We start from the raw sequence: 17,940 nt of genomic DNA on the forward strand, positions 1-17,940 counted from the left end.
CACCCCGTCGCTGATACCTGGCTAGCTTTGGGGGGTTAAATGGCATTGGGGGAATGGAAGTGGGGAAAGAGAGGAATCTTGGGTACCGTCAAGCTCAAGGACTCTGCCAAGGCTTGCACACACACCACACACATCCCCTGTGTTCTGGGCAGGCCTGGGTGATAGTTTGGGCTGTGGAGATAAGTCAATTCAGGCCCAGGGAAGTTAACTGACACATGGTGGTAGATGTTCCCTTGTGGGTGTTCACTCTTGACCTTTGGTTGACACAATCTCTTTTCTTAACTGCCTCTGTCTTTCTGCATCTTTCTTTTGTCCATCCTGGAAGAAAGCTTCCCCCGGGGTCCAGGCGACCCACTAGGTGGGTCAGGTGGAAGGAGGTGCCCCTGTGAACACCACGGGCTGCCGTCAGACCAACAGAAACCTTGCCCGTCCTGTAGCAACAGGGGAAGCTGCTGCAGAAGTCAGCTCGGCGGGGTCTCCAGAGCTACAGCGGCCACAGCCAATGGGTATTCAAGAGAAGTAAAAGCGTCTGGCAGTTGAAGGAAGGCTCATTCTTGGGCAAGTACTAGCTACACGTAAACTTAAATATTCTGGTTTGTCAACAACCCAAAGTGAGTTCTAAAGCCAGGACTGGCTTGGTGATTTACCATGCGGAAAGAACACACATGACTTTGTCTATGAAGAACGTCTGCTCCTTGTCAACAGAACCTGCGAAGTGCCTGGCCCTGTGTGACTGTACAGGTCACTGGTCTGTTACACCAGCCTGTATAAAAACGAGGGGCAGCCAAACCGCCATGTCACAGCAATCTAGGTGCTGCGATGGGTAGGAGGGGACCCTTCAATTCCAATTCCACTGCTGCCAGCACACAGTGACTTTCAGGTAGTCTCTATGTAAGTCAGGGGTCCACACTGGCATTTCAACAAAGATCCAACCTGACATGAACATCTGGATGTTTTCAAGCTATGCATCCACAGAAGTAGTCATGTGACCATGGTTAGATGAATACACCAGATCTGTGTAATGAGGTGGAAGTGCTTTACAGCACACAGAAGGCTTTCACAATCCCCACCTGCCAAGACCTAGGGGATTGGCCCCAGAGCACTCCCTACAGGCTTTCAGCGTTGGCAGTAATTTTAGAAACAGCCTAATCCAACATACAGATTTTACGATTAAAGCATGTGAGTAAGGCAACTTAGAAACTTCCCCCAAAATCGCATAGCAAATGTCTAAACAGTGTTAAACTGAGGCTGAATTTTTATTTCAGGTACAACATTTTATAACACTCCCTTGGAGTGTTCTAGCCTTCCACAGCCTTGCTAGTGGAAACTGAGGGAAGGACAGGGATTGAAAGGCAGGCAAGTTCCTCTGGGGTCAGATGTCATACAGGCAGGAGATCCAGGTGAAAGGGCCCCCCGTGAAAAGGTAGAACCACACACTGAAAGATGGGTCAGCAAGCTTCCCTAGGAGGATGCTGGCTATGTTGTAGCAGGAAATCTGCTGCTTTAAGTGACTCCATATCATTTTGAGCCCTGATTTCACTCTTCAGAACCATGCATAGCAGGTACACTCACTTCTTCCCTGGGCAATCTTCTGTTTGAAAGCAGCACAGTATACCACACCACACCACACCATACCATACCACACCATGCCATACCACACCACACCATACCATACCACACCATGCCATACCACACCACACCCCACCATACCATACCCATACGGCACCATACCATACCACACCACACCACACCATACCACACCACACCACACCACACCATACCACACCACACCATACCACACCACACCACACCATACCACACCATACCATACCACACCATACCATACCATACCACACCACACCATACCACACCACACCACACCACACCCCACCATACCATACCCATACGGCACCATACCATACCACACCACACCACACCACACCACACCACACCACACCATACCACACCATACCATACCACACCACACCATACCACACCACACCACACCATACCACACCATACCATACCACACCATACCATACCACACCACACCACACCATACCACACCACACCACACCACACCATACCATACCACACCATACCATACCATACCACACCACACCACACCACACCACACCACACCACACCATACCATACCACACCACATTACAAAATAGTTGTGAAATTTGTAATCAGGAGACCTTAGTTTGAAGGTTATAACCACTACTCATTTGACTACTGTTCATTGATTTGTTTTTTTAAAAAATATTGTTGAGGTCTTACTATGGGCTTAGCTTTGTTCAAGGCAATAGAAATTTTAAGGAACTTTTAAGAAATTTTAATTTCTTTTACATGTATTTGAAAGGCAGAAACAGAGAGACCTTGTATTTGATGGCTCATTACTCAGATGCTGACAAAAGCTGGGAGTGGTCTAAACTGAAACCAGGGCACAGGAACTCATTTGGACGTCCCTGGGGGAGCCAGGAGCCTACCTACCTCAGGCATCATCTGCTGCCTTCCTAGGGAGCCTCTTAGCAAAAAGCTGGATGGGAAGTAGAGCCAGGACAGGATCCAGGCACTCCACGGAACGCAAAGAAAGAATCACCTGCAGCAAAAAAGCAGCGTCACATCCTGGCTTTCCCTGCCCCCACCTTCCCACCCGTGAAGACCACACCCAGCTGCAGGTCCTGGGCAGCAGCCTGTCTGAGCCACAGCGGGGGAAGCACAAAGAAAGGATTTGAGAGCAAACAGCACCCATGAGTCCTCAAGGGGCTATTGAATCCCTCCCTCCACTGGCTAAGGGTTCCTGTGCACAGTCAGCTCTAACTTCTAATCATGTAGTAACTTCTTCCATCAATGTCCACACTCATTTATTTCTAAATGCCTAGGCTACTCGGTTATTCAGATTGATATTAAACAGTTTAGCCCAGACCAAGTGCGGTAGCCTAGTGGCTAAAGTCCTTGCCTTGCATGCACCTATGGTCCCATATGGGTGCCGGATTCTGTCCCGGTTGCCCCACTTCCATTCCAGCTCCCTGCTTGTGGCCGGGGAAAGCAGTAGTGACTGGCCCAAAGTCTTGGGACCCTGCACCCATATGGGAGACCCAGAAGAGGCTCCTGGCTCCTGGCTTCGGATCAGCTCAGTTCCTGCCATTGTGGCCACGTGGGCAGTGAATCAGCAGATGGAAGATCTTTGTCTCTCCTCTCTGTAAATCTCCTTTCCAATAAAAATAAATAAATCTTAAAAAGTTAGCACATCCACACCCTATACTGACAAATGTTAAGTATAGAGTATCTTCACAAACTTATGCATAGTTAGAATTTTTATGGTCTTAAGAGAACACAAGTTGGCAGAAAATTATAGAACTTAAATCAGAGATGAAAGATGACCCAAATCCCCTGACCTGTGATTATGGAGGGACATTCTACATGCAGTTTCTTATTTCTGCCTATTTCTACAACTGAAAGTTGATCTCTGCAGGCCTGAGGGCAAATGCCGGTCACTTCAACCTGGAAGAGGGACATTTCATTGATTTTGAGTCATAGCCTGTTACATGATTTCATATGCTTTCAACTTGGGTAGTCTTTCATTTCCTGTCAAATTTCTTCCTTTTTATTAAGTTACCCAAAGCTGCACACTCTCTTCTCATTGTGCCCTGTGTGCAGAGGTCTTAAAATAACTGTCCGCAGAACAGACTCTGCATTGTAAGATCTGCTCAGAAAATTGCTCACTGTGGAGATCTGTGTTTGAAAATGATCAAGATTAAAGGCGCTTCTGGGCAGGTCAGCTGACACTTTGCTGCCTGTGTCTTTCAAGGTACAAAGAGCTGCCTGTTTCTGTGATAAAAGAAAGCCAAAGTCAGCAAGTTCTTTGCAACTGCACCTCAAATGTTTAGGTTCGCAAAATAAATCAATTTCTCCAGTTTCGCTCCACAAATATCCATCTCCATCAGCTAAGCCTTGGTTGCCTGCTCTTCTTCCTCTGGGCCCCTTCACTGTTGTGGTTGTATTGGTTTTGTTGTCATTGGAAATTGAAACAAGCCAATTATATTAAACTCCGCCATTGTGTCTCTAGGTTTTGGGAAAATGACAAAACAAACTGAATATAGAGTCTTCTCTCTCTCTCTAAAAAATAAATAAACAAATAAAGTCTTGTAGTGACCAAGTGCAAGCTGACTGGTGACAGGAGAGAGAAAAATCAAGGGGTTTGTATATAAAACAAGAAACGGGTAACTGCAAAAAAAAAGCATTAACAAAATAATTGTCAATTATGGCACAGAAGTTACTGGTCATAACATTTGCCACCTACTTTGAAGAAAATTAAGTTTAGGCAAACTCCCTTCTGATATTTCTTACCATGATTTAAAAAAAATTATCATCAGATAGTTTAATAGAATTATCATCAGATAGTTTAATAGAATTGTCGTAATGATCAGAAACACCCTCTTAACACCTTTTCCTCTTACCAGCTAGACCAGTGCTTTGTAATTTTATGGACACTGTGAATTCCCTGAATCATCTGTGGATTTCATTAAAAAAATCATGCTTCAGAATTTGTAGGTGGCTCCAAGCTGGAGAGATAGCTGATGCAATGCTCAGGTCACTGCGCTAACGACAGTACTGCTGGAGTGGTGTGCTTTAAGAGTAAAAGCAGCCGCTGCATCAAGGGAATGTTTCAGGGTAGAGTGAAATGATTGTGAAGGAGAATGGAAACCACCTCCAAAGAAGAAACAGCCTGAAAATTGGAGAATGGTAAGAATCAAAGGTCTGAAAGGCTGTTCTGAGACGGAGAGAGACGTCTTGGTCTGTTGTACTCGAGAGACTAGTGCATGGTTCCTGGCCGTCGGCTGCTCCCCTGGCGATGAGGAGCATGGGTCCAAGCGGAATGTGCAGGGATATCACGATAAGATTGCATTCTAAAAGTAGGAAATAGGGCCCAGCGGCTTGGCCTAGAGGCTAAAGTCCTCACCTCGGAATCCCATATGGATGCTGGTTCTGGTCCCAGCAGCTCCACTTCCCATCCAGCTCCCTGCTTGTGGCCTGGGAAAGCAGTTTAGGACGGCCCAATGCATTGGGACACTGCACCTGTGTGGGAAATCCGGAAGAAGTTCCTGGTTCCCGGCTTTGGATCAGCACAGTACCAGCCGTTGCGGCTCACTTGGGGAGTGAATCATCGGACGGAAGATCTTCCTCTCTGTCTCTCCTCCTCTCTGTATATCTGACTTTGTAATAAAAATTAAATAAATCTTTAAAAAAAGTAGAAAATAGATGGACAATTTCTAGATCCCTGAAACTGAGCATAGTAACACATAAATGAAATCAGGTATCTACTCTAAAATTGTCAAGACGTTGGGCCCGTTTGAGTGACACAGCTGTGGAGGACAGATCTCAGACTGAAGAAAGCCTGACTTAGGGCTTGGCACCATGGGGTAGCAAGCTAAATTCTTGCCTGCAGTGCTGGCATCCCATATGGGCACCAGTTCAAGTTCCAGCTGTTCCACTGCAATCCAGCTCCCTATTTATGATCTGAGAAAGCAGCAATGGTTGGCTCAAGTCCTTGGGCTCCTACCCACATGGGAGACGCAGAGGAAGCTCCTGACTCCTTGTTTCAGATCAGCTCAGCTCTACCATTGTGGCCATTTGGTGAGTGAACCGTCTCCCTGTAACTCTGCCTTTCATATAAAAACAAAACAAAACTTAAAAAAGAAAGAAAGAAAGGGTTAGGTATAGCATTTTCCTCTTAACTTTTCATTGTGAAGAGGACCCTCCTACTTAGCAACTGTGTTAACCACCTCCTGCCACTTCGGATTCTCTCTGACAAGTGGTCCTTTTCTGCCTCTGCACTTGAGTGCTCTCCGTTATTCCCAGGAAGTAATTCATGCTTCCATTCAACCAACAGTGATGGGACCCTTCCTATGAATTAGGATCCTGTGCTAAAGATTGGAAACATAAGAGGAAAAAGACAGGGTCTTTATCTTCAAAAAGCTCCGTGCTAACAACAAAGAGATCCGGAGATGAGTGCAGAGGAGGCGGTGAATGTTTCGCTACAGGTGAGCAGATACGGTTGCTTGAGATGAGGGGAAGGAGTACAGGAAGAATGCATTGGAAGCCCTCCTGGAAGAGGTGGTATTTTGCTGTTATAAAGAGCAGGTTGGAGGTAGGCAGGCAAAGGATGGACACCAAGATTTGGAAGAATTAGAGTAATGAAAGGAACATTGTTTGATCAAGGTGAATAGGGGATTGAAAAATGTGTGGAATCTGAAGCCTGTTTATTCTGGGCTACATGACCATGGCCATAGAAGTGTTCCGTACAAAAACCTGCTGTGATTGTGCATAACCGATAATTAATACCTATGGCACTAGGTATCCTATTTCATATTACTTCATTTTAAATATGTCAAGAAGAGAATCATCTGGAATATTTATCAGATTGGATTGCTGAGTCTCGCCCCAGAACTTCTTAGCCAATGGGTCTTGGGAAGGGCTTCAGAATCTGCATGTTTAAAATAAAGATTCGTTGATTTATTTGGAAGGGTTATAGAGAGATCTTCCAGCTGCTGGTTCACTCCACAAATGGCTGCCTTGGCCAGAGCTGGGCTAGGCTGAAGCCAGGAGCCAGGGACTCTTTCCAGGTCTGCTCGGGGTACGGGGAGCTTACATATTTGGTGGTGAGCCTCTGTTCACAGCCTGCATTTCCTCTTTCCTGATCAGAAAAAGACCCTGTCGCTTCAAGAGTGACAAAATTCTTCCCAGGGCTTCCCTGCAGACTTTCCTGATGCCTGCTGTGTCTGTTGCCTGAAGCAAATCACTTGGCCAGTGACATAACAGGGCTAGAAAGAGGTGGAGCCTGTTTTTGAAGGACACGGCTGCTTGGAAGATGGTGAACAACATTTGGGTTCTTCTGGCAGGGAGGAAGGGTGAGTGGCAGGCACTGAGGTTGACTGTTGGGTAGACATGTCAACAGCGGTGGGAGAGTTTGGCCCACAAAGTCATTTAATCTGCCCTGCCAGAGCAACTACAGGGAGGATTCAAAAGTCAGTAAAGTCAACATCAGGCCAATTTTTTTCTTTTCTTATTTTATTACATTTTTAAAATTTTTAAATTATATGGTACAATTTCATAGGGTCTGGGATTTCCCTACCCCCCCATCAAATTCCCACACCCTGACTGATTTCCCCCATATTAATATAATAGGACAGTCATCCATAAGCAGACGTAAGTCCATCAGTCTGTTATTTAAGTGTGTCCCAGCATTGCTGGTACAGGCAGTGTCAGACAGTCCAGCAACTCATTGTCCAGTTATGTCCAACAGTTTCATTGGGAATCCATCTTTGATTTGGAAGTAGGGATGCATGCTGCATTGTATCTTCACATCTGAATATGATAGTCTCTATTATGCCATCACTATACATTCCCTTAAATGAAAAGCCACAGAGCAAAGTCAACAACAGGCATGAAGTTAAAACAAAAAATTTACAACACCGTGGAGTCAAAAAAAGTGCCACTGAATAACCAACACATGGGTGAAGAAAAGAAAACACAAAAGCCTTTTGGATAAAATGATGCCACTGAGCGATCCATGAGCCAGTGATGAATTCGACAAGAGAAAAGGAACTATTTGGAAGAAATGAAAATGAAAACAAAAACATCAAAACACATGGGATGCAGCAAAAGCAGTATGGAAAGAGTTATTGATCTCACAGTTTGCATGAAGGCTGCCTGATATCAGAGAGAATGTATGGTGTTTGCCCTTTTAGGATTGGCTTACTTCTTTGAGCATAATGGTCTCTAGTTGGGGCCATCTAGTTGCAAATGGTATGACTTCATTCTTTTTAATGGTTGAGTAATATTCCATGGAGTTTCTTTAACCACTACTCTTTGGATGGGCATCTGTTTAGATTGTGCTACAACAGGCTAATTTTTAAGTTGATAATGTTATATGCCCTGCAAAGGAAAATGTTATAAATATCCAAATGGCTTTTGGCAGAATAGAAGATTCCTTGCCCCAAAGAGTGACTGCCAGTCGCGCAATTATCTTACCATTCTCTTCTTCTGGGTGGGCAGCCAGAGGAAATCTTTGCTTTGTTTATCCAGCCTCCCATCAGTTATCCTGGTTCTTGGTATCTTTTGGAAATGGGAGGCCTCCAATGGGAAGGATTAAGATAACGCCTCCAGGGGACATAGGTTGCTAAATTCAAAGGATGTATCACAAATAGCCATTCACAGATGTATACTCATGACACCTATTCTCCTCTTGTACCACTGATTTTTCTTGTGCAGAAAAGTCAGAGAAGCCAGCTCTGTTTCATGTGAAGTAGCCCTACTTATGTGTGGTTGCAGTGGAATGTTCTGGAGAGGATCCACCTTAATGTTTTCAGCAAAGTATAAGAAACTTGCACTGATTTCTCTGCTTACTCGGTGTCTTGCCTGGACTGCATTTGCTTCCTGCCTCTCCATGGATGGAATGTACTGTTTTTAACTCCTGGGGTGATCATTTCTGGGGCCCCCCTCACTGGGCAGCATTGTGGGAGTCTGGAAAAATGTCAGTGACAAGCTGGGAGTTTCTGCTCAATGGTTTTCCACAAGCATTTTGTTATCTGTGGATCAACCCTCTCACGTAATGTGGGCCCTCTCTCGGTGCTCCCTGAGCCCGACTACAGTCCTTAGGTCCCTGAAGGATGTAGTCCATTGACAAACCCCAGTTGGAAGGCATTTGTATCTGCATGGTGGTTACTGATCACCACCACACTTCTGCTACAACCACTATCACACTTCAGCTCTTTATTTCTAGGGCTATTGCCTTCCCACACTGAAGAAGAGTGTCAGCTCTTGTGAGAGCTCTTCATTTTTGGAGTCCTTCACTCCTTCGTCTGCTTGGAAGACATGTGAGATGCCTGCTCCCTTCTCTTTCCTTGTCTGCCTGCTGCATTCAGTGCTCCCACAAAAAGATAATGTATGTGTCATTTCTAAGTTTACAGGTTAACAGTTCTTTTTAGGATACTTTAGTGGGTTGCCTATCTAATTTTTCACCCTCTCCCAGAAAAATATTCAAGTGCATGTATACAGAGAAATTGGAGTTTAATTAGATTAAAATGAGTTTTGTGATCAATACTGAGAGGATATTGCACATCTGGAAATGAACTTACTATGCCCTTCAGGAATGTCACGTGTTTTTCTTTTTGTTTTTCCCAAAGATTCCCAAAGGTTGACATTTCCCTGTATCTTCCACAAGTTCCAAAACAATGTGGTGGGTACATACAAAGACATCAAATAATGAATGCTGTAGCAAGCCAAAATTTTAGCATTATCATTGCATAAGTTTTTGAGCACCGAGAACAGATAGACAAGATGCTGCTTGGAATGTCCCTGGCTCAAGTCCTTACTCCAATCTAGCATCCTGCTAATACACCTCCTGGAAAGCAGTAGGAAACAGCTCAAGGCCTGGTGTCCCTGCCACCCACATCGGGAGTACCAGGCTGAGTTCTGAGCTCCTGCCTTCCACCTGTCGCACCCCAGCCTGTTGCAGGCGTCTGGGGAGTGAAACAGCAGGTGGAATCTCTGTGTCTGTCGCCCTCTCTCCTCGTTTCTGCCTGTCAGAAAAATAAATGAATAAAACACAGGACAATACAAAGGCAAAAACACGGAGAATGTACAGCGCCAAGAGTGAACCCTAATCTAACCTGTGGTCTGGTAATAATAATGTGTCAACAAAGGTTCATCAGTTATAACACAGGTACCATTCCCTTGGGAGATTTTGACAGTGGGTAAAACTGTGTGTTGAAGGAACAGGGACGTTTGGAAAAGCTCTACGTCTTCCATCCAATGTTCCTATGTAAAGCTGCTTGAAGAAATATTGTCAGTGTTTAAAAACTGGGAATGGTTGGGAGACTCAGCATGGTGTTGCCTAAGATCCCCAGGAAACCATGACTCTGAGTCATCCCCTGAATGAGGGTTTTCCAGAATTTCCATCGCCACCCTCTCCCCATCATTACACAACTCACCAGGCTGTGGCAATATGCAAATCACATCTCCATGGAGTAGCATTTCCGTAAGCACCAAAGAGTCGAGCTACTTCCAGCCTTTTGTTTCACCTGCAGTGTCTGAGCTGTGCTCAACCGACCTCAGGTTGGGAAGCGCTTTTAGCTTGCCACTCATCCTGTCCTATCATCACTCCCTCATGCTTACAGCAGAATTTTCCCAGATTTCACCTTGTGTGATTCATGTTTCCCCAGCCAGATGGTTACTGCTGATCTCCTGGTTGTCTTTGACTCCAATGTGTCTTCACCGCACGTCAATCCTGTCGTTTCTTCTTCCTTTGCTACTCCTTTTGCGGTACAAACAAGCTCAATTTCAGGCTTGCCTGGGTGGACCGAAGCCACTTGTGCTTGAGGTCATCAGAGGGGCTGATAGATGCGCTCTTAATGATCCTTCAACAAACCCTGATTTTTTAAAAAATGTGACAGACATGTTGTACTGTAGGATATACAGAATCCCCAAGGATTGTTGAATCAGTTAAGATGCTTTTAGCAGCGAATATTAGAAAATCCAATAAATTGTGGCTAAAATCATCAGAATATTTATTTTTTCTCTTAACAAGAAGTTCAGAAGGTCGCTCCTGGATTAGTTAATGCAATGACTCAACCATATCACTACAGAATCTGAATTTTTTCCTGTATTTATGTTCTTGCCACTGTTGAATTTTGGTTTTATCCCCAAGCTATCATCCCCTCAGGAAATCCCTGCTCCAGGAGTCTCTCCTGGTTGCATTATTGTCTAGAAGAACACTCTTGCATTAGCTGCTTTTTAAAAAGATATATTTATTTTTAGTGGAAAGTCAGAATTACAGAGAGAAGGAGAGACAGAGAGAAAAATCTTCCATCTGCTGGTTCACTCCCCAAGTGGCCACAACAGCCCAAACTGAGCCGATCCTAAGCCAGGAGCTTCTTCCATGTCTCCCATATGGGTGCAGGGCCCCAAAGCCTGGGGTCATCTCCTACTGCTTTCCCAGGCCACAAGCAGGGATCCAGAAGGGTAGTAGAGCAGCTGGAATACCAACCAGTGCCCCTATGGGATCCCGGTGTGCAAGGCAAGGACTTTGGCCACTAGGCTGCTGTGCTGGGCCCTGCCTTAGCTGCTTCTTAAGAGAAGGAGGATCGGGCTTGGCAGCGTGGCCTGGTGGCTAAGGTCCTCGCCTTGATCCCATATGGCCGCTGGTTCTAATCCCGGCAGCTCTACTTCCTCTCTCTCTCTCCTGCTCTCAGTATATCTGACTTTGTAATGAAAAGAAAATAAATCTTAAAAAAAAAAAAAAGAGAAGGAGGATCTTTCTCATCATTACTATTGTCTGGAAAGCATAAGCCCTACCCTATAACAATCCTTCACCAGGGGACAAGACAACAGACTTAGGGGAATCCCTTAGAATGTTGGATGAGACCCAAGTAGATGACGTATACCTCACATTTACCTCACATGTATATACCTGACATATACCTCACATAGACAGATGCCAGGCACACGTATATAACTTCTGGTTCCCTACTCATCACTCATATACTTTAAGAGTATGCACAAGACTATGTTTTAAAAATGTGCTTATTTGTTTATTTTAAAAGAAGAGCCACAGCTAGAGAGAGGGAGAGGGAGAGCTTCCCAGCCACTAGTTTACTTGCTGCAACAGCCAGGTCTAGATCAAATGGAAATCAGGTGCCAGGAACTCCATCCAGGTTTTCCACGTGTGTGGCACATGCCCAAGCATTGAAGCCATCATCTGCTGCCTTCCAGGATGTATTTGTAGGCAGCTGGATTGGATGTGGAGTAGCCAGGAATTGAACCAGCACTCCAAGGTGGGATGTTGGCTTTGCAAGTGGCAGCTGAATGCACCGTGCCACAGTGCCAGGCACTATGCGCAACTTTCTGTCCGTATTTGTGTGTGTCTTGTTTCCTTTTCTCAGCTTCATATTCATCCATTATTACACACATGTATGTAGTCTGTTTCTTTTTCATCGCTAAGCAAAATTCGACAGACATTTATGCATTTATCTTAGAAGTTTACAGATCAGGAATGCCAACCAGATCAGGAATGTTCTAGAGAAGATGATAGCATGCCAGTGATCATATTCAGGTGCTACTACTGCTGGAGGAGACCCAAGGGCAAGCTCAGTTGTCCTGGGGGCATGTGGGGATTGGCCAAGGAGGCATAGTGCAGCTTCTCCTTCCTGAAAACTAGCCTCCAGGTCTCCTTTTGTTCTAAAATTCTTGGACTTGGCATTAGAAGCAACATTCCAGGTCACACCCCTGGCTACTAGAGAGAGATTTTTTCCCCCTGCTGCCTAACAGAGCCCTAAAAAAACCCAAAAACAGGGGGAGACAGGGAGGTTTCCTCTCCTGTCTGAGCCCAGCAAGCTGCAGTATCAGCCAGCTCTTGGCCTTGAGTCAAGCAGCCAGGTCCAGCATGTCTAATTCAAGCCCAGTTTTCTGCTGGGGTTATAATGATCCCAGACCTCCACACATCCAGCCACATGAGCTAAACACTTAATTCTTCAGTATATTTAACTCATGTGGTTATGAGTCACTGTTAATATGTTCAGCAGATACGCCAGTTTCCAAGCTTCATATCCAAAGTAAAGGTTTTAATTATTTTTCTCAGTGATGTGCTCATGTCTGCATACCAGCTGTCACACATGGTTAACCAAAGTCATCTTGAAATATTTAACTTAGAATTCAGTATAGGAGCAAAACATATCAAATATTTCTAAGATGTCTATCCAGAGACACAGGTCATTTATCAAAGTTCTAAACTATCTTACAGTAGGAGGTAAAACTATGGATTTCATGCATTAGTACTATTTATGGAAATGTACAAAAATGTACACTTTTCATAAACAAGTTCAAGTCTTCTACAAATGAAAAAAGGGAACGTTTATCTGATGAGGAACAATTTTGCAAATTCTGGATCACTATTGAAGATAATGGAATTTATAAACTTGCTGATTTTCCTGTGTACACTCATGTCTTGTAATGCAATAAACCATGAAGAAGGCAGGCTGTTCCTCGGAGGCTCCAGCAGAAGGTAAATTACGTCCTCCCAGCAAAAATGAGATCTGATGCATGCTTTAGTCAGTGAAAAGAGGGAGTGGATTCACCTTCAAGCCCCAGGGACTGCAGAAGACTCCCTCCAATGAGCACATGTGCCCTCAGATGCCCAGCATGGCTGGTGCACACTGCGCAAGGTGCGTGAGGGAAGATGGCTTCCACCAGCGGAAGCAGCAGTGACAGAATTCCAGCCAGGGCCCTGGGCAATTTGGGATTTGCAGAGCAGCTCCTGCCAGCCTGTCACCTGCCTGGAGCTCGGGGGAAATATCTCCCCTCTGGATGTTTGGCAAGTGGCTCCCTCACAGAGACTTGCTAATGCCACTGAAAATCAGAAACAACTGAAAACCAGAAACAACACATTAATACTAAGACATTTCTTGGGCTTCAGGCTTTTCCATGTTTGTTGCTTCATCAAGATTAATGCACGGAGTGAAATTTTGGATGGACGAAATGGCAGAAATGTTAACGAAAGGTATAGGCACTGAACTCAAAGCGCTTCTCTCCAGTGGAAGTCCTCCCCCAGTGCTGGTTAAGAACAGCACCCGGACTCAAAGCATTCCAGCAGTCACCATGCTCATTAGAAGGCCTTTCTCCTTTGTGGTCTCTCTGGCTTTTGGCTGAAGGATTTCCCACATGGGTCACACTCCCAAGGCCTCAATCCAGAATGAGTTTCTTGGTAGTCCACAAGGCTGGGGTTGTGTTGAAATTACTTTATCTGCTCTCATGGGGACTTTTTCCGGAGTGCATTCTCCACTGATCATTCAGGTGGGAGATGGGCTAAGGAGTTTTCCCCCACATGCACTGTGCTTCCAAAGCACAGAGAGTCTCCGGCAGGAACTCTCTGATGCTGGACACGTGGGTTGCTGCCGAGACGGGCTTTCTCATGTTTGCTGCCCACATATAGCTTTTTCCCTCCAGGGAGACTCTCTCTCTCTTTTTTTTAATGTTTATTTTATTTTTATTTCAAAGACAGATACACATAGAGAAGGAGATGCAGACAGAAAGATCTTCTGTCTGCAGGTTCATTCCCTAAATGGCTGCAATGGCTGGAGCTAAGCCAATCCAAAGCCAGGAGCCAGGAACCTCCTCTGGGTCTCCCACATGAGCGTAGAGTCCCAAGGCCTTAGATTGTTCCTTTACTGCTTTCCCAGACCACAAGCAAGGAATTGGATGGGAAGCACAGCAGACTGACACTCATATGGAGTCTTGGGAAAATGTAAGGTGAGGATTTAGCTCCCAGGCCATTGCATCAGGCCCTCGGGGAGACTCTTGAGTGATGGTTGTGACTGGCAGCTCGTCCATAGCCTCTCTAATTATAATGACTTTTGGACTGTGAAGGTCCTTCCAGTCCTGGTGGTTTAGTGGAGCTTCTGGTCACTAGGAGAGGCCGGGATTCTGAGCACTCATCATGGCTGTGAAGACCTCAGCTTCCCACCAAAGGAGGGGATTTGCTGACCAGAGGGCTAGGCAGGGACTAGACAGTGCTTCCACAGGAAGCTTGAGTCAGGTCTGTCTCTGAGGGCCTCTTCACACAGTGATGCTTTTGATGCTGAAAGTTTGCATGCGTCCCAACCAAGTTTGGCTTGTGCCCAGGTGAATCCGCCAAGTGAAAAATGACTTGTAGGCCTGGGACCTACACCCCACATGGAATCTTTGGCATGGATGGTCCTGCCTGGCAAATGCTAACCTGTGACATTCCTAAGAAGCACTCTGTTCATAAGGTGCCTTTTCAGCCTCACTTCTTTACTTTTTTTTTCTTTAAGATTTATTTACTTTCATTTGAAATGTAGATTTTGCAGAGAGAGAAGTCTTCCATCCACTAGCTCACTCTTGAAATGTCTGCAACAGTCAGAGCTGAGCTACTCTGAAGTCAGGAGCTAGGGGCTTCCTCCAGGGCTCTCACATGGATGCAGGGTCCCAAGGACTTGGGCCATCCTCTGCTGCCCCCCAGGTCACAAGCAGAGAACTGGATCAGAAGTGCAGTAGCTGGGACACAAACTGGCACCCCTACAGGATGCCGGTGCCACAGGGCAGAGGACCAGCCTGATACACCACAACGGTGGCCCCTCATCTACGCATCAATGCCTATGACTTGTGGAAGGTCCTTAGACCCTCTATAGCCCTGAGAATCTGAGCTGGGTCCCTTAGGGCAAATGCTGACAGTGGGCTCTGTGGGTAAAATAGGGCTAGGGGTAGCTGGCAGCTGGGGCAGGGACACAGACAAGCAGTTGCCATGGCTGATGCTCTGACCAGCCATAGTCCAGGGGTCCAGGGGGCATGGCCCTACTGTTGTATCTTTCCATTCCCATCACTTGCTGTGACACAAAGATCTCCCAAACTGCTGAAGGCAAGGACAGACCTAGAACTGCTAACCTGATGTTATCCCATGGCGGTGTATTCTGTACGGCTTTTCCTCTGGACACAGACACTTCCTCTTGGGCCTTTGTGATATTTTCACAGTATTCCATTGAGGAGAATCAATTATATGGCTGTTCACGCATTCACACACACCTCAGCCCCGATATTTTCACTAATTAATATCATGGAATAACATTCTGTTATAATCCGAATCTCTATCTGAATGCATCTACCTATTTACTTAGTGACTCACTTAGTGCCTGACACTCCGTGTGAGTATATAAACTCTGACAGTAAAGCCCTGGCCCCATCTTTCCCATTCCCACCTCAGCACCTGAAGCAGCGTCTGGCAGATAACATCGTTTAGTGTTGCTGGGAGCACATGGATATTTCTAGATCCCTTCGATAACGCAGGGAATCAAGGGGGAGCAGGCGTGAGGAGGCGACTTTTGATCCTTTTCCTGCCCAGCTCCCCTCAAGCACTCCTTTCCACCAGAGCTCCTTGGAGAGTCTGCTTCTCACAAGCTTTGGGAACTGCCCAGCCACAGAGTTTGGAGCCAGTTTGGGTCTCAGGAATCCTACTCTGCCCTGGTTCCTTGCCTCTGTGCAACTCTTCTGGCTCTGCCTGACCAGGGGGGAAGCAGGACACAAGGGCCGTGTGCCCCAGATCTCATTGCATTATGATGGAGGACAAATCCATGCTCCTGAAACTTGAAATGGAAAACAGATTTGCTTACCCACCAGGCAAAAGGCTCCAATAGAGAAGGACTGGCAGAGTGTGACGCGAAACTGAAGTAGGTGACAAATGGGAGTGGCCAGGATTACCGGGTTAAGCTCCCTAACACCTATGTCTGCGCAAAAATATATCCACGAGGTTGTATAATGCCACAGACTCTGGCTTTCTTTGTATAAGACCTCGGTACAGCTCAAGTTTCACGCCATGAGAACCTAGCCTAGAGCTTGAAGTGCAGATAAGAGCTGGGTTTTACCTCCTCCTTCAGCGCCAGCAATGAGGAGGAGGAGGGACAGGAGCACGTGACTCAGCTTAGAGGAGAAACACTCTAACACCAGCCACAACTTCTGCAGAAGCCGGAAGACCAGACCAAAGAGTCCTGAGTCATTGAGCTCAGAGTGTATAGCGTGTATGTACGTAACTTTGTCACTTTATAACACGTAATTTCTTCTGGGCTGTATTCTGGAGGTTGGATGGGAGATCCTGCAGGGACAAAAGACATCCTCTGGGAGGCTGCCCTGGATTCCCGGACTGCCACCCACTGCCCTTTGTCTTTGGCCAGCAGAGCATTCTGTCCTCTTGGTAATACATAATAAAGCTTGGTTTGAGCAGCAGGCAATTAGGGTTGTTATTTTCTTTTCTTTCCTGGCAAATTTGTTAAGCAGAAGTGTTGACTGACTTGTTCTGGAGGGAAAGCAATGGGTTAAATTCTAAAATTAAGACCTAATCTCTTAGAAGCAAAAGCAGGAGGCAGGCCCAAACAAGACACTTCACAGTTCAGTTTCTGCCTGGATTTTTCTAGCAAGTTGGAAACTGTCAAATCTAGGTGAGTAGTCCCAACAACCTTTAACCACAGCTTCAGGGACGGAAGCAAAGGGGCACAGCTGTCTGCTGTGCTTGGCGGGCTCCTGTGCCTCGGCTGGAAACGCTAAAACCTGAACCCACTCCCACAGGGAGGCACATGGCTAGTGTTTTTGGGGAGCACCGAGGAGTTGCCCTCTGCAGAAAGCCAGTTGAGCCCTGGCTGCTCCTTGACCTTTAGGGCTCAGGCTCTGGTATTCACTTGTAAGGAGGAGGAAGGATGCAACGTAGAGGCAAGCTGTAGTGACGCAATAGCCACAGCTGAGGACATCCGAGGCCTGGGTGGTATGGAGGTGGGAGGGGTGCACCAGATGGATTTGCCACCGAGGTGTTCTGTGGCGTTTGGTCTCCCACAGTGTGGCTTCCAAGCTTTGTGTCCCGCCACATCCCAGCCAGGCTTCTCTAACTTCTCAGTGCTGGGGTCAAGGGAGCAGGTCCAGGCTTGATCAGGAGTCTGATGGAGGCAGAGAAGTGGGCACAGAGACTCTGACTAGACACAAGGGGGTGGCCTCCAAGAGGACTGTGGTTCCCGGTGGCAGAACAGCGCAGGAGTGAGGAATTAAGGAACCTTGGAAGGGGATGAACTTGAGGGTGTGGGCTGCCGCTCCCTCCCTGCAGGTGTGTGGCCACGCCACAAGGTTCCCTCCGGAGGACTCTCGGTAGAACCCATTGTGTGTCACTGTCAACTAGCTGAGTCCTTACATATGCTTTTGAAAAAAACATACACTGTGGGACACATTCATAGTAATAGACTCTCCTAACCATTCAGGTTGCAGTGGAAAATTTTGTTTGTTTGAGATTTGACAGGCAGAGAGACAAAGAGAGCTTGCAACCACTGGGTCACTCCCCAGTTGCTTGCAACAACTAGGGTTAGGGCAAGGGCAGACTAGGAGCCA

Source organism: Ochotona princeps, chromosome 9 (assembly GCF_030435755.1).
Source record: "Ochotona princeps isolate mOchPri1 chromosome 9, mOchPri1.hap1, whole genome shotgun sequence".
NCBI lineage: Eukaryota > Metazoa > Chordata > Mammalia > Lagomorpha > Ochotonidae > Ochotona > Ochotona princeps.